The sequence below is a fragment of the Gossypium hirsutum genome, chromosome A07 (assembly GCF_007990345.1).
Source record: "Gossypium hirsutum isolate 1008001.06 chromosome A07, Gossypium_hirsutum_v2.1, whole genome shotgun sequence".
Taxonomy (NCBI): Eukaryota; Viridiplantae; Streptophyta; class Magnoliopsida; order Malvales; family Malvaceae; genus Gossypium; species Gossypium hirsutum.
Genome location: NC_053430.1, coordinates 71,446,904 through 71,472,601, shown reverse-complemented (window position 1 = coordinate 71,472,601; position 25,698 = coordinate 71,446,904). Strand labels below are relative to the sequence as shown.

General features: G+C 30.1%; 1 non-coding gene across 1 annotated transcript; it reads right to left on the bottom strand.

The window, feature by feature from the left end:
* Positions 1-14,312: 14,312 nt before the first annotated feature.
* On the bottom strand, positions 14,313-14,419 carry LOC121204196 (small nucleolar RNA R71). The gene has a single exon (XR_005899125.1). It is a non-coding gene; the product is annotated as a small nucleolar RNA R71 (small nucleolar RNA).
* Between the last annotated feature and the right edge of the window lie 11,279 nt (positions 14,420-25,698).

Genomic DNA, 25,698 nt, shown 5'->3' with positions numbered 1-25,698 from the left:
TATATTTCAAATTGAGTCAAACCCAACCAAGAAGAATTTTGATAAAGGTTAAATTTTGCAATTGATTCCTGTAAATTACAAAAATTATGGATTTGGTCCCTAAACTTTAATTTGATCAATCTTAGTTTCTATACTTTTCAAATTAGTCTATTTTAGGTATTGTACTTTTTGAATTTTGAAATTTTAATCCTAATCCAAATAGTAGTAGGTAAATTTTTTCGATTAAATTCAATTACTAGTTTTGTACTATGCGGCGTATAATTGTAAATTTAGTCAATATTCTTTAATTGGATTATTTTATGTCCTTATACTTTTCGAATTTTAAAATTTTAGTCTAATAATATGTGAAATTAACAAACTGATATGATATTCCAAATATGATAATATGTTTGTCTCATTAAATTTTAGAAATAATAAAAGTTAACTGAATGAATTTAATAACTACTATTTGGTGAGAACTAAAATTTTAAATTTAAAAATTATAATATTAAAAATAATTAAATTAAAGTATAGAAACTAAACATAACTGTCTTAAAATATAGCCACTAGTGACAGAATTTGACTTTTGTTAAATGGGATCCAACCTTAAAACCTAACCTCTAAACCTTGTTTATTATACAGGTGGATCAGTTGAGTTTTTGGAGAGATTGATTTTACCGAGGTTTACTTTAGTAGTACGTACAATCAAATTGACCGATACTAAGATATACTAACAAGGGTTTTTGTCAAAACCTTGGATAATATTAACAGTGTTCCTTAAATCTAAATACTAAGATATACTAACAAGGGTTTTTGTCAAAACCTTGGATAATATTAACAGTGTTCCTTAAATCTAAAGCCAGCGTATTGAAGAGACAAGAACCAAACCCAACCAAGTTTTTTGGATCATTTAAAGGCACCCTTAAAGAAACCACCGGCCAATATTTTTTGGATAGTAACACTTCGTCTTGGATAGTTATTAATTATTTTTTGAGTAAAATTATAAAGTAAATATTAAAATATACTTCACCTTTTTGTAATATTTGTATATTTAAAATTTAAAATTTTTTATTTTTAGTAATTTAGTAATTTTATTTTTTAAATTTAAAAATTCAGATCTAACTATTAACACCATTAATTTTTTTATTAAATTTACTAGTGTAATATTTTAAATAAAAATATCACTTAATAATCATATAATAAAAAAATGACATTACAGCGGTCTTGAATTTAATAAATAATTTTAATAGTATTACTAACTCTAAAAAGTTACATTAGCATTTTAATCAAAATAAAATATTTAGACTAATCGATGACATTATAAAAAATTAATGTTCCAAATTATGTTAAAAGATTGAAGTATAAAAATTAAACCATAAATTTGAGTGTAACATAAGAATCAAAATTAAAATTTGACTATAATTACATGATCTAAAATTTAAGTGTAGCATAAAGACAAAAATTGAAAAATTGTCATTTTTCTATAAAATTCAAATAAAAAATGAAATTGGGAGGTTATTTCACATGTCAACATGAGGAAGGGACCTTCTTTTATATATAATTATATAGATTATTTAATTTAACGTGGATTATGATATTAGTTTTGATTTTATATAATTATATATAAAAAGATTGATTTAACTCTTTTCTACTTATAATATAATACTCACAATTATATTTACCAAAATAAAAAGTATTTTGATTTATTTTATTTTATTTTATAAATATGTTCACCTGATTCAAAAGCAAAACTTCAAATATATAATTGAATTTCATATATTCACCAAATTAAAATGTATTAGTTCTATAGCACATTCAATTAAAGTTCATGAATAAATTTAAAATGGTATAATTATTTATTTAGCTCTACAATTTTATAAAAAAATTAATCTAGTCCTTCATTTAAATTTTTTGTCTTTTTTAATCATTGAGTTTATATTTTTTATAAAAATCACCTCAAAATAGATAATAAAAAAGTTAACAAACACGAACTTTGATGATGTGGACATACACGTGGATGCCCCATCAACAATTAATTAATTTTTAATTTTTTTAATTTAAAAAAATTATGATATTTTTATTTTATAAAATTTTTAAATATTTTTAATAACTTTCCCTTTTTAATTTAAAAAATAATAATTAATTGTTGATTTGGTATTGACATGGCAATTCACATGCATTTTCACGTCAATAAAATTAATTTTTGTTAAATTTTCATCAATTTTAAAATGATTTGATAAAAAAATTAAATTTAAAGATTAAAAAACGAAAATTTAAATAGGAAACTAAAATATATTCTTTTAAACTTAGAGGGCATCTAAAATCTAAAAGAAAGTTAAGAGTGTATGAGTTAAATTCAAACTTCAAATTAATGAATTTTATTTTTAAAAAGAATAAACGAACTAAACAATTAAAAAAAGTCGACACCTTAATTATTTAGTAATTGTGAGGATTAAGGGAACGACAAAAGGAACCACCCGAACGTGTGAAACAAAAGGGGCAGCCAGCCAGCCCTCTTCTTTGAAAACAACATTAACGAGAAACGCTAGTCATCTTCTTGGGAAAAACCTTTTCTTCCTTTTTCCTAGGCTAGGCTAGACTAGCTTCCTAGTTCCTACCTCTTCATTTTTTCGGTCTTTTTATATTATTTCTCCTTTGGGTTCACTCCTACAGTCACAAACTCCCCCTTTCTTTTTTTTCTTTTCTTTTTCTCAAGGAGTATGAAGAAGAGGAAGAAATTACAATATGTTTTGCTTGCAAAAGATTGAACATTAGTGCTATTGTTATAATAATGTCATGTTCAAGTATTTTGATCTGGCGACCTTCGAGTTTCTGAACTCGTTTTTTGTTACGGCGGTATTGACGATTGAAGACGGGTGATCGGCTGGCACTTCCAATGTCGAACAAGAGTAAGCCATGAAATTTTTCATCGGAGTCCAAAATATTTTCAGCGGCGTACATGGGAAAGCCAGGCATTTCTTTTTGTTTGTTCCTTGATTTAATTTCTATTTTTGTTTTCTTTTTCCTCCAAATTTTACGTCATTATTTCCTTTCTGGTTGTGGAATTGGTGTAAGTGAGAAATAGTGTTAGCAAATTTATATATATGTAAACTTTAATTGTTCTTAACATTTAGCAGATTTATAGCAAATAAAATAATATTTGGGTGGCTTTCTGGGTCACTTTTCTTGTTATTTCAAAGTTCGAATACTTTACTTACAGTCTTTGAGGTACAAAATTTGAAACTTGTTTTTCCATCTTTTGCTTCCATTGTTAGTGTTAAATCGAATCTGAAAAAAATTTTGAGTTAGCAGAGTTGTTAAATTCTATTTTATCATGTTAAATTAAAATTTTATTACAGCATAATTAATTTTATGTTGGAGACATAAATTTAAAATCATATATATTTAAAAAAGATTTTTAAAGTAAAATAATAAAAAAATAAGATATTTTAGTATGATAAACTTGAATTATTAGTTAATTTATTTAAGTATTAAAATTATTATTTTAAAAATTTTTAAATTTTTTATTTATTCTTTAGAATTTTTTTGAAAATTATTATAATTTTTTTAAAAATATAAATTTTAAAATTTTTATAAATATTTTGATTTTTTTATAATTTTTGTTGAAAGAGTGATCACTTTGTTTATTTTTAAAATTGACAGAAACTAAAAAAATATTTATACCAAATTATTATTCGAATTATTTGAATTATATTTAAATTGTAAAACTAAATTACTTGTTCTAGTTAACTCAAACGATTCTATTTGATTAATTCAAAATTAAAATTTATTTTCAAATTTTTTAATCGAATTTCCACTGATCAAGTTTACTGAACCGATTGTGCACATGTCATGAAAGCAAACTGATTGTAAAACCATCTAACTGCAATAAGGAAAACATGTTATAGGAGTTTAGATTTAAGTTTACAGAATAAGCTTTAAAAGGTATATGTATATATATATATATTTTTTTTCTTATAATTGATTTATTTAATCTAAATAAAATTATTGTCTAATTAATAATTTAGAAGCAGTCTCAGATAACATGATAATACCGCAATGCGGAGTTTGATTTTAGTAATAAAATAATAAAATAATATATTTATTTTTAAACACCATTAATTTTTATTAAAAATTCATCAAAATTTAATATATATTTAATTTAAATTTTAATAAAAATATACTTAATAAGTTTCTTTTAAAATATTGAATTAAATATTTAAAAGTTTTTTATATTTTAATTTATTTAGAAACTTTACATTTAAAAGAAAAAAGAGAATTATCTCAATTACAAAAGAAAAAAGCGTTTTTGAATTTAGACAAAGTTGCAACAACTGACTAAACTAAAATGTTGGTTCATTTAATTTTAATCATGATTGTATATTTCCAACTTCTGAAATAGTTATGCAATTGTCATTGCTAACATTAAAATTGAAAGAATTCAAACATAGAAATAGTTCTTCTTTTTTTTTAAACTCATCAAAATTGAAAATTCATTAACGTAAAATGATAATTAAAAATATAAAATCCATAAAATTTATCGTGCAAAAAAACTTATATAATTAAAATTTTGAAACCTTGAAATTGTCCTCCCACTTCTTTTAATGTAGTTAGAAAAAGAATTAACTTTTTAATTATTAGTATAAAAATATTATAATATAGTACACCCACAATCAGAGCTAGATCCTCGTTTGGCTTAGGGAGTCAAAGTTTTTTTTTGAAAATTTTAGTTATATCTAGAATTTTTTTTGAAAAATATTATTAAACCTTTGAAAATTTATAAAAATTTCAATTAGATTCTTCACGACTTTTTTGTGTGCGTAAACTTTCATAAAACCTCTAACATTTTAGAAAGTTTTAATTAGACTTACAAATTTTTTTGAAAATTCTTACTAAAACCTTAAAATTTTTTAAAATTTTTAGTTAGACCTCCTAAAACTTAATGCCAAGATTTACCACGGCTCACAATGCAAATGTAATATATATATTTATTAAAAGTTTATGTAAAATCACAATGCAAATGTAATATATATATTTATTAAAAGTTTATGTAAAAATCAAGAAAAATTTTTGTTGAAATGATAATGTTTAAAGTCTCACAACTATGATGCCAAGTTTAAATATCATAAAATAGATTTTTATGGATTCTTTTATAAACATATAAAAGATAAAAATATTCTCATAAAAATATAACTTATTTTATAAAAACACAATTTTTTATCATTTCTTAACTAAATTGAAATAAGATTGATAAGCACTCAATCACTCATCTAAAGAATAATATATATATATATAAGTAATATTACAAATAAAAATTAATAAGTTCCTAGTAGGATTATGAAATTATAAATCCATAAACAAAAGTAAAAAAGAATAAATTAAACTGGTTTCTTGAGACCAAAATAAAAATGTACATGATTATAGGGCTATATAGGACAAAAATGTTTTAAGATTTTGTCAAAAATAATTGGTGAATACATTTAATAGACGAGTAAAAATATAATTTTGATTTTTTTTAAATTAATATATAAATTTACATTCTAAAATGAATGAATGAATTTAAAAAATAAAAATTTTAATTTCAAATAATAATTTAAATGTGTTTAATATAAGTATGTATGTAAAAAAAATAGAAATACTTAATTTAGTTAAGGGATTTTTAAATTTTGGGGCAAGCTAGACTTACTCCCTACTTGATTGGGGATAAATATCAAAATTATATATGAATTTTAATACAATTTGCAATGTTAAATATTAATTTTAATTTGGTACATTTATATTCATCAAACTTTAATTTTGATTTAATTTTCACATTTCACTAACTCTGTTATTTATGAGGTACAATTTTTCCTAAAGTTATACATAGATTACTTATATAATATTTTATTAGATTAAAAAATAAAAAAAATAAATTTAAATTATTTTCACCTAGATTAAATTTAATATATATAATATTTTGTTTTTAAATTAGAGAGTATGACATATATAGAACATTAAAAATAAAATATAGGCTAATAAATTTTTTTTGGTATAATAATGCTAATAATTTTAATCAATTGTCAAGTACATCAGTATAATTAAATGCAAAATTAATTCGATGCCTTTTTCAAATAAATTGAAATAATGCCATTTTAACCCCTACAGCTCTTTCATGATTCGTTGGTATTAGGGTTGATCGTTTGATCAAATTAAGAGAAAAAAATTTGAGTTAGTCGAGCTCACGAGTCATATTTTATTATCCTAACTCAATTTGAATTTTTTTTAATCGAATCGAGGGAAATTGTTCGAGTTAAATTAAAAAAAATTAAACATGTCAAATAAAAATATTATTACTGTATAACTAATTTCATATTAAAACAAATAAATTTGAAATCATATATATTTGAAAAAAAATTTCAAAGCAAAATAATAATAGAAATAAGATACTTGAGTATGATAAATTTGAATCATTAATTAGGCCCCAAAATTATTATTTTAGAAAAATTTTAAAATCTTAACTTTTATATATATAAGATCTTTTATATTTTTTTAAAAATATAAAATTTGAAATTTTTATAAATATTTTGAATTTTTAAAAATTATTTTGAATTATTTTGTAATCTTTGTTGAGAGAGACTAATTTGCTTATTTTCAAAGTTGACGGGGACCAAAAGGATATTTGCACCAATATCTTATTCGAATTATTCGAGTTATTCGAATTATGAAATTCAACTCGACTCAAGTTATTCAAGTAGACTCGGATAATTCAAATAACTTGATTCGATTAATTCAAAATTTAATTTTTTTTAATTTTTTCGAATCGAATCAAATTTTACTCACCTCTTATTATAATTTACACTTTAGGCCATTTTTTTATTTTTAAACAAAGTGCATATTTTTAGTTTATATGGAGATTCATAACTATTTGAGATTAGTCTCTATATAAATGGAAAATAGAGCGAACAAATACGAGTTAATATTTTTGTTAATACATGACTCGTGTCCATATATAATTGGTTGAATTGGTAAAAATTTCAAAATTAATATATGATATTAAAAAATCTTAAAAAAATAAAAATCCAAAAAATTTTAAAAATAATAAACTTTCTAAAATATAAAAAGTTTCCTAAAATAATTTAAAATTTTTAAAAATTATTATCTAACAATTCCGAAAAATAATAATATTTTCCAAAATTTAAAGAAAAATTTAAAAATCATAAAATTTTCCAAAAATTATAAAACATAATTATATAGTATTTAAAAAATTCTTAAATTATAAAAATTATCCAAAAATTTGGGAAAATTTAGAAAAAGAATCTATAAAAGAAAATATTGTTGACAAGTTTTTCCATAAGTGCTATTGTACCACTTTAAAATTTTAATATTTTAATATAAGATTAGTCAAAATTATTATTTTTAATCAGAAATTCTATTGCAAGTGTATGCATGTAGAAATTACATACTTAGAATATAAAGAGATGTTTAAAAATAACATATAATGAATAATGAAATATATGATTTGATACTAATTTATAATAACATATGAAATATTTACAATATTAAAATAAAAAAATAGATTAAATTTTGAGTAAAATAAAATTAAAAAAGTAAATATATCATATTAAATTAATTCACCAATTAAATCAACAACATTATCAATATATACAATGTAATTAAATTGTAAATATTATATTAGAATAAAATTTTGGTTTAGGGATCAAATTAATGTTTTATTGATGTAAACGTCATGGATTCAAATCCAACATACAAATTTTATTGGGTTTTTAAAAGTAAAACGATTAAGATATAATCGAATAATATAATTTATTCTAAATAAAAAATAATAATATTTTTATAATATTTCTAATTGAATTAATGCTTAGTTAACTTGTAACACTAATTCTATAACGAGAAATCCATTGAAAGTAATATTTTTGAAACTAAATATCAACTCAAAAAGGTATGCGTGAATATTCGTTAAAAATAGATCTTTTGGATTTTTTTTTTCAAAACAGATAATTTTTAATATTTTATATTCCTTTTATTTATTATTTAATTTTTGAATTTGTTTTATTTTTAAAATTTTATGGAAATTTTTTGTAAAAGTTATATTTTTTGAAACATTGGAAAATTTTATTTTTTTAATTTATATAAAATTTTAAGAATTTTGTATTAAAATTTTAAATCTTTTATTGATTTTTATATCTTTTAAATACTGTATATTTTTCGAAATTTTTAAAATTTATTCGATCGTAGCTCAACACGCTGAAGTCTTCAATTGTCCTGGAGAACAAAATTGCTTTTTCTACGGGGATTAATTTGCTTAATTTGAAATAGTTTAGGGACCTCATATGAATTTATACCGTTATTCCTTCATCAGCCCCGTCGCCATCACTGCTATCTAACTCATAATTTAGGATCGTTATATGAATGATATGTTTTGATTTAATTATGAAAATTGCTCAATATTATTATAAAAAATGTGTTCACTGAATAATTTTAGATAATACTAGAACTTGTTTACAAGATTCTACGTAATTGGCATTTTTTTCGAATGATTCGAACGAATCTTTATTTATTTATTTCCAATCAATGACCTGGGAATTAGACACTGAAAATTATAGTTAAATGAATAATTATTTTAATCTGCAAGCTGATCTTAATTTAATCTATGTCTTCATATTATGGAGAGACGATCTAAACATTAATTTAGACATAAATTTAATCTGCAAATACGTAATTAAATGCTTATTTTAATACATAATTAGATTCATAATAAATTACTTTAAAGCAGGTAACCATTGGTGTTATATGTAAATTAAATCGTAAACCGATTAAGATAAAGTTTATATTATTAAGATAAAGTTTTATTATTGCATGTGAATTTTTGAAAATGACTTAAATCAGTCAACTGTGTAAGATTATAGAAAAATAAGAGAAAATTCAATTGGATTTTAAGTTCTTTTTTTTCGGCCGATAATTAGATATGTGTAGAGAGTTCAATATTGTCTTTAAAAAATAATCTTCATTGACAATCCCACTAACTAGTTTAATAGATGCATTAATTAAAGGCTCCCTTTTTTGTCACTTTTTTTAAAGGGTCTAGGCCTCAGTCTAATTCTAATTATTAATTTTGAAATATTTTGCATTTAATACATAAGGCAATTTAAAAATGCAATTAATTTTTTTTCCTAAAATATCATTTGACACTTTCTATTATCATTATTATTGAGTGTTCAAACTATATTCTGATTTTGAAAAAAAAAACATATAATTTTTATCCTAAATTTGATAATTACGTTTACTTTAATATTTTTTTATTTTTTTATTTTGGTACATAAATTTAGTAATTAGATTTATTTTGATTTTTAAATTTAAACTTTATCAAAATTAAATGATGTGATTAGTGTTTTTGGAATATAATGGAATTGGTTGCTTAGAACAAGAACCGATTAATATAGTGGTCCGAACAAAGGAGTTGACCCAGTTGAATGAAAAATTGTTTGAAACTGATAAAAAAACCTATAAGAAAACCAATAGTTGAATTGGTTGAACCAGTTTAATATATTTTTAAAAAAAATTATAAACTTTAATTAATTAATTAATTATTGTTGGTTTAATAATTGAACTGATTAATTCAACCAGTGGTTTGATTGATTCAATTGCGAGTCCGATTATTAAAATATTGTATGTGATATTTTAAGATTGTACCATGTCATCATCTAATAATCTATATAAAATTTTTAATTTTTATCTGATGATGTGGCAAAATCTCATAGTATCATGTCATCAAAAATTTTTTTTTGAAAGAAATCATCTAATTTATAATTTTCAAGTTTAGGAATCAAGATGAATTTAGTGGCCAAATTTAAGTACCAAAATGGTTAAAAAAAGATATAAATATTAAAGTGACCTAGTTGTTAAGTTTAACGGATAAAAAATATAGTATGCTTGAAATATAAGTTAGATTGCGATTAAATTTATTAATGATAGATATTTGATATATTAAGAGAGAATAATTTTATAAAATATCATCACTAAAAATAAATTTAAGTAAATTTATTATTTTTAAAAAATTAATGATGTGTTACGATTTACTTTAGGAATAGTTGTTAATTTATAAAGCATTTATATATCAAATTTAAATTTATTAATATTAATAATATATTAAAATTAATAGAGGGTGAAGATTTTGGGAAAATATGCCGTAGAGCGTGTCGGAGGGAAGCTGTTCCGTTCAAAACAATACGGCTTGCATTGCGCCCGAGGTTTCATATTTTTGACTTGTCAATCTTATCTTCCTTCCGTTAATTTTATCGTAAACATTTTTTTAATAAGAGAATCAAGAAAATTGTTTTGGGGAAATGAAAGTATTGAAGGGAAGTTTGAATCTTCGACGACAAGAGTTCCTTGGGAATTTGTACTCTATTTAGATTTGACTTGAAATTATAATAATTAGTTTGTTTTCATAAAAAAAAAACTTACTAGTTTGTTATCCATGCATGAGTTAGTTTTTTTTATTTAATATATATTTATACATAAATTTTCTTTTTATTTAAAATATGTAATTAAAGTGATTTAAAATAAAATAAAAATTATTATATTTAAAATTATCAATAAAATTTTTAATGTATCATATAACAATATATAAAGCATTAATTTAGACAACTTTTTAACTAACCAATATATTTTTAATTCTTCATTATATTATTAAATTTGCCATTTTAAATATATTTTTATTATTTATAAATTTTATCACATTTTGAAATAAGTTTTGTAATTTTACTAAAATATTTGATTAAATAATTTTATTTAATAAAAGAGTTATCATGATTATAAATAAGAATTTAATCATATTAAAAGACTGTGTTAGTCATGAAAATATCAAAAGAGGTGAATGATATTTTAAAAATTTCTACAAAACTTTTCTAAAATAAAAGAGGAAGAGAGAAAAGCTTGCACGAACAATTTTATAATGATTCAACCTCAATTGCTTACCTCTACTATCTTGGTATACCTAAACCAAAGATTTTCCTGATTCATTTTATAAAATTGATACCTTTCAAGAAAAAAGGTATAACCTCTACAATCTTTATCTTTTTAACAAGGTTTAGATAAAACCTTCCCCTTAATTTTTATCGCTTAACTAACCTCTAGGTTTTTACAAGGCTCGACTAGAACCCTTTTTAATCCTTCAAAGGTTTATTACCTCAAAAACCTAAAGTACACTCTTTAATTAGAAAGAGAAATGTGTAAATAATGAAGAACTCTCAAAGGTTTGTGTTTGCAAATAGTAGCTCACTCAAAGAATAAAAATGAACAATGATAAAAGTTCAAACAATAAGCTCCTAGAGACAAGCACAAGAGAAAGTGAAATATTAAAGAATTTGAGGCTTTTCTCTTGACTTTGATGCTTGGATGTTCAACTTGTAAGTCTTGAAGTGTTCTTGACTTATATCAAGGTATTATTTTGTGGACGATTATGATCATTGGAGATGTTATGGAGCTGTTGGAAGCATTAATCTTGGGCTTAAAAAGTGGCCATCCAACTCATGTATAGATACATTTAAGGGACGCATAGATACATCTCATAAAAGTAGTTAACAGTGACCATTCTAAAACCCTTGTACCAATACATCTAAAGATGTAGTGATACATTTAGAGGATGTATCGATACATTGCCCTCATGGAGAGATTTTTTACTATTGACTTGCAAATGTATCATACCAATACATTGTTACCAAAATGTCTTAAAGACATTTAAAACACCTCAGAACACTTTGATATTGACTCAAAAACATTTGGATAAACTAAAACACACTTGAGACATGTTTTTGAGTACTTTTGTAACACCCCTTACCCGTATCTGAAGCCGGGATAGAGTTCGAGCGTTACTGGACTAAAACATAAACATTCACACAAAACCGAGCCATAAAATTTCGTTCAAATTTAAAACTTTTCAATTGCATGCAAATTGTCCCTTATAAGGGCCTACAAGGCCCAAAGCATACATCAGAAGCAGTTCGGGACTAATCCGAGAACTTTCAAAATCTTTTCTACACATAGAAAATTTTCTTATTTTGGAAAGTCACACGCCCGTGTGGGTAGGCCGTGTGGTCACACACGCCCGTGTGGCTTGGGACACGCCCGTGTAACTCTCTGACTATGACATCATCATACAAATAGAGTCACACGACCAAGTCACACGCCCGTGTGCTTAGGTCGTGTAGCGATTAAATTCTCGAAATTAAGTGCAGACTTCACACCGCCTGGGCACATGCCCATGTTCTAAAACTGTGTCTGATAAACCATAAATTATACATATTTTTACCCTATGATTAATGCATTTTATGGATGATTTCTTATTAGAATTGGTGAATTCGATGCTCCTAATGCTTTAATTTCATGTTGTATACTTAGAAGAGCATAGGAGAGTAAAAGGAATGAGAAACGGGCCAAAAGCGGAGAAAATAGGCCAAAGTACAAAATCAACACGGCCTGGACCTCCTCATACGGGCAGACCACACAACTGTGTCAATTTGGCAGGCTCGAGCACGGCCTAAAGTAATCGAACACGGGCGTGTGCCACGGGCGTGTCCCTGCCGAGCCCAAGTTGAGTCCAATTCAGAAAAGACTAATTTTGAGGGCTTCTAGGCATTCCAAAGCCTATAAATACACCCTAGAGAAGGAAGAAAAGGGAGACGGAGAAGGGGGAGTAACGAATTACTCCAAGGAAGCCGATTAATCCATCTCAGAAACCGGATTCATCATCAAGACTGAAGATCTCTCCTCAATTTCCCTTCAGGAGTTTTGGGTTTTCTTTATGTTTTGTATTCTTTATTCTTCTGAGATTTTTTTTATTAAGTTATGAACTAAAACCCCTAAATACCTAAGGGGAATGAAACCTAAGATGAATCTTGTTATTATTTTCTGAATCGTATGATAAATATTTAACTTATTCTTAATCATGTGTTCTTAATTCTTGTTTTGATATCCTAGGATACTGATTCAAGACATGCTCTTATTCAGAGGAGGAATAAACCCTATCTAAGAGTACATTTGTCATAATTAAGCGGAGTTGATTGCGCGCCTAGACATAGAGTGACAAGATTTTGCCAGATTAAGGTGAAACCTAATAAGGGGATCCACAGATCGAGTTAATGCAACCTTAGAGTGTTAATTAGAGAAAAGTTTCAGTTATTCAATCTAGGGATTAAACGTTATTAGTCTTGAATAAGGATAATAACATAACTTATGGATCTCTACAAAACAAGTTGAATGAATAAATAGTCTGATTCAGAGCCAGAATAACAAGTAAAGTCTAGGTGGATTTTTTTCCTTAGGTATTGTCTTAAGTCAATCGATTTTTCTCAAAAGAAATTCCCCAAATCTTTTCTCAGTGCGTTCTTAGTTTAGATAATTAGTTAATTAAAATAAAACCTCTTTATTCTTAGGCTAGATAATAAAAAGACAGTCATTACTAGTACTTTTAGTTCCTTTGGGTTCGACAATCCGGTCTTGCTAAAACTATACTACTGTTCAATAGGTACACTTGCCTACATCACAATAATAGTTAGTTTAAGAATGAGTAATTATAAATATTTAAAACCTATCACGAAATAACGCGATCAAGTTTTTGGCGCCGTTGCCGGGGAACTGAAATATTAGGATCGCTCAATTTTTATTACTTTAGCCATTTATTTTTCTTGCAATTTAATTTAATTTTATTATTATTATTTATTAACTTATTTTTTCTTTCTCTTGGTAGGTTTTTATATTTTATGACTAGAAGAAATCCGTGAGAACCATTACTTTTTGACAAAGAAATCGATCGTACAGTTCGTAGAAACCAAAGAGAAATAAGGCGAAGCTTAAGATACACGGAGAACGAGCAAGAAAACGATACTCAACTCCCAATTGAAGAGATGGCTGAAAACCAAGGCAATCAGCTATCTCTTGCAATTGCGGTTAATCAAAATCCTGCTCCACGCACTATGTACGATTATGCTAAACCTTCTTTAATAGGAACTGAATCAAGCATAGTTAGACCTACTGTAGCTGCAAATACTTTCGAATTAAAACCTAACACTATTCAAATGATACAATAATTTGTTCAGTTTGATGGTTTGCAGGATGAGGATCCCAACGCTCATTTAGCCAACTTCTTAGAACTATGCGATACATTTAAAATTAATGGCGTTTCTGATGATACCATACGTTTTCAGTTGTTTCCCTTTTCATTGAGTAACAAAGCTAAACAGTGGTTGAACTTGTTACCACGAGGGTCAATTACTACTTGGGAACAAATGACCGAAAAATTCTTACTAAAATATTTTCTGCCGGCTAAAACGGCTAAATTACGTAATGATATCTCTTCTTTTGTGTAGATGGATTTAGAAACCTTCTACGATGCATGGGAGAGATACAAGGACTTACTGAGAAGGTGCCCCTACCATGGGTTACCGCTTTGGCTCCAAGTTTAAACATTCCACAATGGTCTGAATCCTTCGACTCGGCAAATGGTTGACGCAGCTGCTAGCGGAACCATCAATAATAAAACACATGAAGATGCCTATGAGTTTATTGAGGAGATGTCACTGAATAACTATCAGTGGCAAGTCATGATGACAAAGCCAGAAAAAACAGCCGGTCTTTATAACGTTGATTCGGTCACCATGCTCTCTAATCAGGTAGAACTCTTAAATAAAAAGATTGATGGTTTTCTTAGTTCTTCACAGGTTCACCCAGTAATGCAGTGCGAAGCAAGTAGCGGTGGAACAAGCCATCCAGAATATCAACCTTATGCCCATAAAATGGATAACGAGCAACTAAACTACATGGGTAATAATCCTCGACCTCAAAACAATCCATTTAGTAACACTTACAATGCAGATTGGAGGAACCATCCCAATTTCTCGTAGGGAGGCCAAGGAAATCAAAGGCCACAACATTCTCTAGGTTTTCAACAACCACCATACCAATAGGAGAAGAAGCCGAACCTAGACGAGATGCTCTCAAAGTTTATATCGGTGTCAGAAACTCGTTTCCAGAACACCGAGACAGCACTTAAGAATCAACAAGCGTCGATCTAAGGACTCGAAACTCAGATAGGCCAGCTTTCCAAACTAATCTCTGAACGACCACAAGGTAGTTTGCCAAGTAATACTGAACCCAACCCAAGGGAACAACTCAACGCGATTAATATTCAAAATGAAGAAGGATTTGTGGAGCCTGAACCAGAACCGCGGCAAGAAACTATGGTAAGTACAGGTCAAGGTGAGGTAGATCAAAATACAAACAAATCAGTAAATGTCGAATATACACCTCGTGTACCAGACCCCAACGCGACAAGGAAAGACTGCTCAGATGAACAATTTGGTAAATTCTTTAAACTCTTAAAAAAATTACATATTAACTTACCGTTTATTGAAGCTCTATCGCAGATGCCAAACACAATAAAATTCTTAAAAGAGCTTTTAGCAAATAAGCGAAAGTTGGACGAGGCGTCGCATGTGGAGCTAAACGCAGTGTGCTCAGCTATTCTAAAAAATAAGCTACCGCACAAACTAAAAGATTCAGGGAGTTTTACGATTCCTTGCTTAATTGGTAGTTTAGATGTTAATAATGCATTAGCTGATTTAGGAGCTAGTATCAACGTCATGCCTTTTAAAATGTTCAAACAACTAGGTCTCGGGAAACCCAAACAGACTAGGATGAGCATTCAATTAGCAGATAAAACTATAATATTTCCTAAGGGTATTATTGAATATGTGTTAGTCAAAATCGATAAATTTATATTTCCCGTTGACTTCATTGTTTTAGACATAGAGGAGGATAGCAATACTCCTTTAATCCTAGGAAGGTCCTTTTTAGCAACTGCTAAAACAATTATTGATGTTAGCACAGGTGAGATTACGCTTCGCGTAGGGGATGAAACACTCACCCTTCAAGCTCGCAATTCTGACAACACATCGGAAGTTGAAGTTGATCGTCTAAACCATCCTATTAAATCTGACCACATGATACAACCCACTTCGCAGGAGCTAATTCTGAAGGAAGTACATGAGCCACTCTCAAACAATAGTAGAGGTTCTATTCATGAAGAATGAATGCTGCAAATAGAGGAGCTAGATGAATGGCGAACACATAAACCAAGAACACAGGATAAACTGAAACTATGCCAGAACGGGCTCGATACCTCTCCAAATCAACTTAAAGTTAGTGATAAAGTCTTATTAGATGCCGCAGATCCCCACATTGTCACTACCATACCTAATGTAGAAATCCCTCTTACGGTACTCAGTATTTTCCCATTCGGTACAGTGGAGGTGAGTCACCCCAAGTTTGGCACTTTTAAGGTAAACAACACCCGATTAAAACCTTATTTTGATGAGACTGATAGCAGGAATGAGGAGTATAGACTTCTCAAACCACCATGACCATTCACTGGAGAGGTAAGTCGAGCTTAGACTATAAATAAGTGCTTTTCGAGAGGCAACCCAAGCACTAACAATATTAATTTCTTTAAATTTTGGTATTTTTCTCCTAACTTACTAATAGAAATCTTGAATACAGGAGTTTCCACAGAGACACGGCCAATCATACAGGCGTGCTTAAGGCTGTGTGAAAGTAGGGCAAAATATTTCCCAACACGGGCTACGATTAAATGCCATGATCGCGCGATATGGCCGTGGTTGAGCCTGCCAAAACTATACAGGCGTGCGACACACCCGTGTGAAAGACTCGTGGTTGAACCTGTTAAAATAGCACAGGCATGTGACACGCCCGTGTCTAACAATCGTGGTCGAACCTGTTAGATTGACACGGGCGTGGGGCTTGCACACACAGGCGTGGGAGAAGCGAACGAAGCTAGACACGGCCGTGCGACACGACCGTGTAACACGACCGTGTGAACCCACATGCCCGAGGAACACGGGCGTGTACTAAATGTCAGACGCGCCAAAATTTGAAATTCGTGAATCACACGGGCTGAAATTGGGGAACATGGGTGTGTGCCCTGACTGTGTGGCCCAAAATCTATAAATACCCTATACTATTCACTTTCTTCCCAATTCAAAAACCCTAACCCTAGCCGCTGCAAGTCCACACGGCCTCCTTGCCACGCCCGTGCTCCACTTTCCACTTCATTTTTGACGCTCAATCTCTTTCCCTTAGCGTTTGTTTACTCCTTTCACTTCTATTTTACTTACTTCTAATGCTTATTATCAACATACTCTTCATATCTTTTGAATTATCTTTCATTTTTCTATCATTTAATTTGCATTCGGAACTATCTGTCATTTTTCTATCATTTAATTTGCATTCTTAGGTTAGTTATCATACATTTTCTGTTAAATCAAGTTATTAGGAACACCTCATACCCATGACATTACTATGTTTATTCTCATGATATTACCATGCCAATGTATATCATTTAATTTGCATTCCTAAGTTAGTTATCATACATTCCGTGTTAAATTGAGATTAGGAAAACCTCATACCCATTAAATTTCTATTCTCATTCTTATTGTTATTGTGGTTGAGTTTGCTTCATATTAATAGTATTGGCTGAAATAATTAGTTCCAAATTCATGCCTTTTATTTTTTCGAATTCGTTTACCTATTATTATTATTCTTTATATTACAGGTTTTTGATGTCGTCTTCACGAGGAAGAAAAACCGCCGTACCTGCTTCAAAGAAGAGGAAGGGAGCATCCTCTTCCGCGGGTCCAACTGCAAAAATTCGTCACCCTCTCCTACAGTTCCCCCGAGGGCCCTAGGAAGAACTGTTCCAAATACTTCGGGCCCGACCTTTAATTGCGGGTCGCTACATCGATTGGGCTACTGTAGAACAGGTTTAGTTGGCTGATTCCACCTACCCTTGGGAACTATTGTAACACCCCTTACCCGTACCCGACGCTGGGATAAGGTATGAGGCGTTACCGGACAAACATACAAACATTAAACTAAAATACGGGCCATAAAATTTCATTCATATTTCAAAACATTCATTCACTTACACATAGTCCCTTATTTGAGTTTACGGAGCCCAAAACATACTTTAGAAAGGGTTCAGGACTAAACCGAGAACTTACAAAAATCTTGGAAATTTCATGCTTTAAGGCTCCATACGCCCGTATCCCAAAGTTGTGTTCCATACACGTCTGAGACACATGGTCGTGTCTCTGCCTGTGTGGAATATACCTAGGCTATTTTCCAAGCTTTGGTCAACCTTGATCTCTTACACACTTATACAAAATCAAAAGCATATAACATGGTATTCATTTAATGATTAAACATCCTCAATTAAACCACAAACATAGCATTTGTATGTCATCATACATGTGTCTCTCATACTCATTTTACCTTGTTTATTATAGTACCACTTATACTTTTATACCTAGATTATCATCTTATCAAATATCTTCAGCTTAATCATCAAGCATTCATATTTAAAGCTAGATCATATCTTTATAAAATACCACAATTCAGATGCGCAGAATAACATGTTTGCCTGAAACATTTTAATTCAATTCCATACCCAACAAGCATTACATTGAGACTAGTCATATATATATACATGTCATGATACATAACATTCTCTTTCTGTTTTCTTATAAACACATATCATTTATTTCATTATATCAATATTTCATATACCATAGTTTCCATGTATTCCACATATATTTATTTTTTCTCCTCCTCCTCTCCATCCACATCCTTAATGTATATAGCATTTTTGTAAGTACAATTTCACAATTTACTAATAAATTCTCACATCAAATTGTCCACATTAGTCATAGTCACTTAATTATTTATAATTCGAGCTACAGAGCTCCAAATTAAGATCTGTAAATTTCCACTGAAACTAGACTTATATATCTTTCCACCATAAAATTTTCATAATTTTTGGTTTAGCCAATTAGTACAGTTTATTCATTAAAATTTCCCTTGTTTCACTTTCTGACAGTTCTGACCTCTCTTCACTAAAAATTAATTATATCACAGTACAGAATTCGGATAATGTTCTTGTTGATTTATCTTGAAAATAGACTCATTAGGGATTTTAAAAATATAAGTTTGAGCCTATAATTATTTTTCTCCAAATTTTTGTGATTTTCCAAAGTTAGAACAGGGGATCACATAATCATTCTGAACCAGTCTCACAAAAACATAAATATCTCAAAATATAGGACTCCTTTGCTTGCTTTGTTTCTTGTATATGAAAATAGACTCATTAAAATTTAATTGATATCTCATTCAGTCTCTGATTCAATTTCTAATATTTTTGGTGATATTTCAAAATCACATCACTACTACTATCCAAAACAATTTTATTGCTATTTCACTCTTTCACACTTTCTTTGTATTAACCTCATTTTAACATACATATCACAAATCATTTTCACCGCATTTCATACATCACAAGTATAGGCCCATGATCACAAGGTCACCATAAAATCATTCCCATGTATAAGTGACTTGTTTATAACCTTACCACATCCTGGTCACTTAATGAACACATCATTCACATAACCAAGTTCCTGCACTTATTCATCACAAAACTCACAAAGCAATACATAGAGAGTCTCCCGTTGAACACTCCGGATCAATCCTCAATACTTGGTGGTTTCAGCACATAGCTCCACCCATCATATAGTTCGGCTCTCTTGTACACATGGTGAACACTTAGTACCACCCATGTGACCTAGCCAGTTTATCTCGTAGCTCTCTTGTCTACATGGTGTCCTTCACCTGGAACCACGCATGCGACCTAGCTACATATATCCTGTAGCTCTCTTGTCTACATGGTGTACACATAGTATAACCTATGCGACCTAGCTACATCATAATGTCTCGTAGCTCTCTTGTACACATGATGTGCACTCAGCCCCATAAATGTGACCTAGCTACATACCATCTGTATCATCCAATCTTTCCGAAGGTTCAACCGGGATTTCTCTCTCTTTTCCAACAATTTCACCAATCAAGTAATTATCCACAAACATATTTCCAATATTATTATAAAATATCATAATACAAGTAATAGTGATGTATTACTTACATATAAACTTACATCTCATTTAATATCAAGGCAATAACATTAAATTACACATTGCCTTATTAAAAATCATATGAACTTACAATTTCTCATAATATCTGTAATCATAGAAATCACATTTATGTATGATAATTCAATGCACTTCATGTACCATAGACATATTTTTAAATCAATTCATAAACTGGGCACCATAAATATTTAATTTAACATAATTCAATTAATTCACTAAATTTAACTTTCAAATATAAATTACAGCATTATTGCTGTATTATTATCATACCAACTTACATACTTTCAACACCTCGGAAATCATAGTAAATATATCAATTTTACATTGAAAAATGCATAAATTAATGCTTATTATACATATGAACTTACCTCGATACTAAAACGGCCGTTTTACCAACTTTCCCAATTTTCAATTTTTCTCTCATTCTAGGTTCAAATCTCATTTTCCGGGATCTAAAACATCATATTTTACTTATATAATTAATGTAATATTCAAAACAGCCCTTAACTCAAACTTTGGAAAAATTACAATTTTGCCTCTAAACTTTTACATATTTACACTTTTGCCCCTAGGCTCGGGAATTAAACTTCATCCCTTATTCTTATGTTTTATGACATGCTGATCATTTTCCCTTCTATGGCAACATCAAATTCTCACTCTAACATATACTTATGACTATTAGGTATTTTTACCGATTAAGCCCTTTTGCTCGTTTTCACTTAAAACCGAGTAGCACAAGTTGTATAACATAATTTAAAACCTTATATTGTATCATAAAACACCAGAATAAACAAATTTCACCTATGGGTATTTTTTCAAATATGAACCCTAGGTTGAATTATTGCTAGCATAAGCTAAATCAAGTTACCGGGACTCCAAAAACGTAAAGAACTTGAAAAACGGGGTTAGAACGGACTTACTATTGAGCTTGGAAAGCTTGAAAACCATATCCATGGAGTCTCCCTTGGTATACACGTCCATGGTGAAGAAGATGAGCAAAATTGGCTTTTAATTTTGTATTTTAATTCATTTTACCCCTAAATGACCAAAATGCCCTTACTACTAAACTTTCCAAAAATTCCATCCATGTCCAATTTTTGTCCATAACTTAGAAATTGGTCAAATTTCTATTTAAGACCTCCTAATTAATATTTCAAAGCAATTTCATACTAGAAACTTCTAGAATGCAAGTTTTGCAACTTATTCAATTTAGTCCCTAACTTCAAATTAAGCACTTTATGCATAGAATTTCTTCACGAAATTTTCACATAATCATGCAATCATATCATAGACCTCAAAATAATCATAAAATAATTATTTATATCTAAAATTTTGTGGTCCCGAAACCTCTGTTCCAACTAGACCCAATTTTGGGCTATTACAACTATTCTTTGGGATTATCGAGCCAACATACTTGAGCTCACGATGGAACTATGCTCAACGTTCCATCTTCAGACCGTAATGATGAACTACGATGATCCCGACACGGTTCAATTTCGCCTAGGCGGATTAATTTTCCAGCTAAGCGTCCCAGAGTTTGGTGCTGCACTAGGCTTATATACGGAGGACTTTAGGGAGAAGAATGAACTACATGCTCTCAGTCGCCACATACATTTCTCTCCCTCGAAGTGCTGGCACACTTTGGCCCCTGGCACGGCCTCCTACAATCCTAGCCGCTCCAAGGCATCAGCTCTCCCACCATCCCTGAGGTACTTACATGCTATTTTAGCTCACACGATTACAGGGAGGCGAGAGAGCACTGGCGTCATCAACACCCATGACGCCTACTTCTTATGGTACATGTCGTACGGACACGTCATCGACCTTGCCTATTTCATTGCCCTTGTGATTCAGCACCAGACAGAGCGACATAGGAAGGGAGTCATCTCCATTGGCCCCTACATGTCTCGGCTGGCGCGACAATTCGGGCTCCTCAGCACTGCGGCCCAAGAATCATCCCTCACCCTCATCGGCCAGATGTCTCCAAAAGGCATCTCGAGCATGCTTAGCATGAGGATGATCGAGAGGCGCCGAGGAACCTACCCTCCCCAGTATCGTCTCGTCCAATCTACCGAGGAGGAGGCCTACGAGGACATTCCTGATGATGTCCACCCATAGCACGAGGACCCACCGACTCAGCCAGCACCACCCTCTCATCCAGTTCATACGGCGGCTTCATACACTAACATATCTAAGCGCCTCACTCGATTCGAGCAACAGTGTTTTCATCGATTTGACAACATTGATGCTACTCTACAGCAGATTTGTCAGCACCTCCACATCTCATCGCCAGTCTCACCTCGCAAACCATCTAGCGATGAAGATGTTTAAAAACATTTATTTATTATTTTATGTCTTTAATTTTTATTACAACTACTTTTTATTTTTAATTTTTTAGCAGATTTTAGAATTTTATTTTTAATTTCAATTTTTCTTTATAAGTAATTATCCTTCCTAATATCTCCTAAAAAGTTCCTGATTTCATCACAGTTATATAGAGCTCTTAAGCTCATCATCACATAGGAACTAGAGCTCTACCGGGAAAGGTTCCCCACGATTGTTATGTCCTGCTCGCCCATGACCATAGCTATCACTCGAAATAATATCCTTTTGGCGCAGGACTTATGGACTAATGAACCTCTACGACCGCTGGAATATCCTCCTCCACTCTCGAACCGATTACTCTCCAAAACTCTAGTTCGAGGAATTCATCATACAGGAAGTTTCACTTCTCTCCCTATCTTATTTTTATATTCTATAATACCTATCTTTGTACATTGAGGGCAATGTACATCTTAAGTGTGGGGGGGAGGGGCATTCATTTCATTATCAGAAAAATCCAAACAAAAACACATTTTCAAACAACCACACATTTATACAAGTCAACTTCATATATATATAAAACATAAGTTCAATTAAAATAATAAGCATGATTTTATTAATCATAATATAATATATAAATTATATTAAAATATAAATCAATAATGAACCTCAACCAAAATACCTCGAACAACAATATTTATTCACTAAAATTGAATTCATATATTCAACATCATATTTATACACTTACATATATCAAACCGAAACATTATATACTTAATTACATAAGTGCAAAAGCCAAATCATCAATCAACATTTTCATTACCTAAATTCACATTCAATCGAATGTATTTACCAACCAAATTATACTACCCAAATAAACTAACTAGAATTTTAAAATAATATACCATTAGAGATCGATACAAAAACCATATTTATCTTTTGTTTATTCGGATAACAAAGTTTACCTATATAAATATATACCTTAAGTTGAGTTATATATATATATAAAATCCATTCATCATGTGCATAATATTTATGTAAACAAATACCGAATTACAAGTTGTTATATATTCAAAACATAAACCTTACAAATAACCAACGAATTTATTTAACTAAACCCATAAACATATCATCCATATTGTAAGTACACATATATATATTATATGTTATCATGAAACATGGTTGATACAATTAAATATACCTATGAATATGCATATATGTATATCATAGCCAAAATTTCATCCGTAAATATATATATATATGTATCTGTAATCATCAACCAACTTCAAAGCATATATCACATGAAAATAATAACCGAATACCAAAATTAACATGACTAATTGTACAAACAACCATTAGCATTATAATCAACCACATTTCACAAATATATATATACTGAACTAATATCCGAACATATATTCATTATCTCATTTCAACAATTAACCGAATGTACTTGTCAACCAAATGGAATTATTATTTCAAGTCATAGCCTGTAACGCCCCAATTTTCAGGAATTCTGTAAAAGTTGTAAAATTTAAAATTCTGTGTTCTGTTTGTTATGTGTAGGATTAATCATGTTGGTGGGCCTCTAGAAGGCCCAAGCTTAGGATAAAACCCGATAGTTTTAATTAAATTTAATTCTATAAGAGAAAGGGGTTCTGATAAATTGGGCTTTTAGGAATTATCTGTGAAAAATGGATCACAAGGAAGCAAGTGGTAAAGTGGCATGTGACGCCACTGGGAAGGATGTAGTGGCGTGTGGAAGCTTGGGGAGGACCCAGGTTCAAGTCACAATGACAGCAAATTAAGTGATTAATTTTTATGTACAGGAAAGGGAAGTAGTGGAACTGAAATAAAAGTCTGTCAGGAAGAGTTTAAAATGGTAAGGGGATTGAATAAGGATAGAGATAAGGGAGGAAATCTAGGAGCTGATTGGGGTGAGCTGTGTTGGCCGAATTTTGGACTCTTGAGGAGCAAGAGGTGGCCGACCAAGGGTTTCTTTAGGGGGGTAAATTCATCTAGGTTAAAGTGCCAGTATAAATTCGGCAATAGGGAGGGAGTTGTGCCGTTTGCTGCTTTTCTCACCTTCTCCCTTTAGCCATTTTTGCTTTCTTCTTATTCTCTTTCTCCATAGCCGAACCTTTCAAACCTCTTGTCCATCTCCACCCTACTCTACATCACTTTCCTCCATTAATTTTCTTAGACTAAAGCCGAACCTCAAATCTCAAAATCTCGAAAGCTATATTCTTGTGCCGTTTTTCCAAAGCCATATTCCTCAATATGTTTTCCTTTTTGACCAACATTCCTCTCCTCTAAACCCCTAGCATCTGTCGACAACACTACCCAGGGTTATAGCCTCAAATCATTATTTTCTATATCACCTAGAAAAGCCGAAACTACTATAGAGTTTGGGACTAGTAGTCGAAACTTCAAAGGTTCTAGATTCAAGTTTTACCGTCGTTTAAAGGTTGAATCTGCATCAGATATACGTGGAAAGCAGGAAGGAATAAGTGGTAAGTGCTCATCACTCCAAATCTAGTCTTATTTTTCAAGTTAGAAAAAGCTGAAGTCCCTAAAATCTAGGGAGGCTATCGATTTGGGCATAGGGCATAAAGGGTCTTTAACCGATGATTTATTTTGATGATTAGTGTCTTCTCAAGGGTTGGATCGAAGTCTTGGATCTTTGGAGCGATCAGACTTGGATCTAGCTATCGGATTTCGGCAAGAAGGTAAAGTTTTAAAAGCTTTTAGGGACAGAGTCGAATATGGGTAAGTAATTATGGAGATTAGTGTTGTGATTTGCAATCTAAGAATTGTAGCAACGTAATTATAGGTAGTTCGTGCGTGGATCTTGTCAGCAAGTCGTCACAAATCAGGTGTGTAACTGACACCCTTTCATAGGCTAGATCTGCAAAAGCCGAAAAATCAGTATTTTGGGCACTTGCGAGTGTGCGAATGCTCGTAAGACGTATGGGTAATTATTACTGGTAATCGAAAGTGATAAAACTGTGGTACGCGCGATTTCGTGCGTTTTGATATTTTGGGGCTTAATGGGCCAAAACTGGATTAATGGGCCAACGGGCCCAATTCGGTAAGAACGCTCGGTAAGTGTTTCTGGCTAAACGTAATGGCTACGATATGCATGAAAACCTTAGAAATAGTTAGATTTACTAGAATACCCCTTTGTATGCAAAATTACCATTATACCCCTATGTGTGCAAAATGACCTTTATACCCCTAGGGTTAATTTTGTCTAAAAAGCATGATGAATTAAATCTGTATGATGTATGCCATGAATGAATATTTGTTGCATGGGGACATGGGTTATATTATGGAGGAAGCGTCC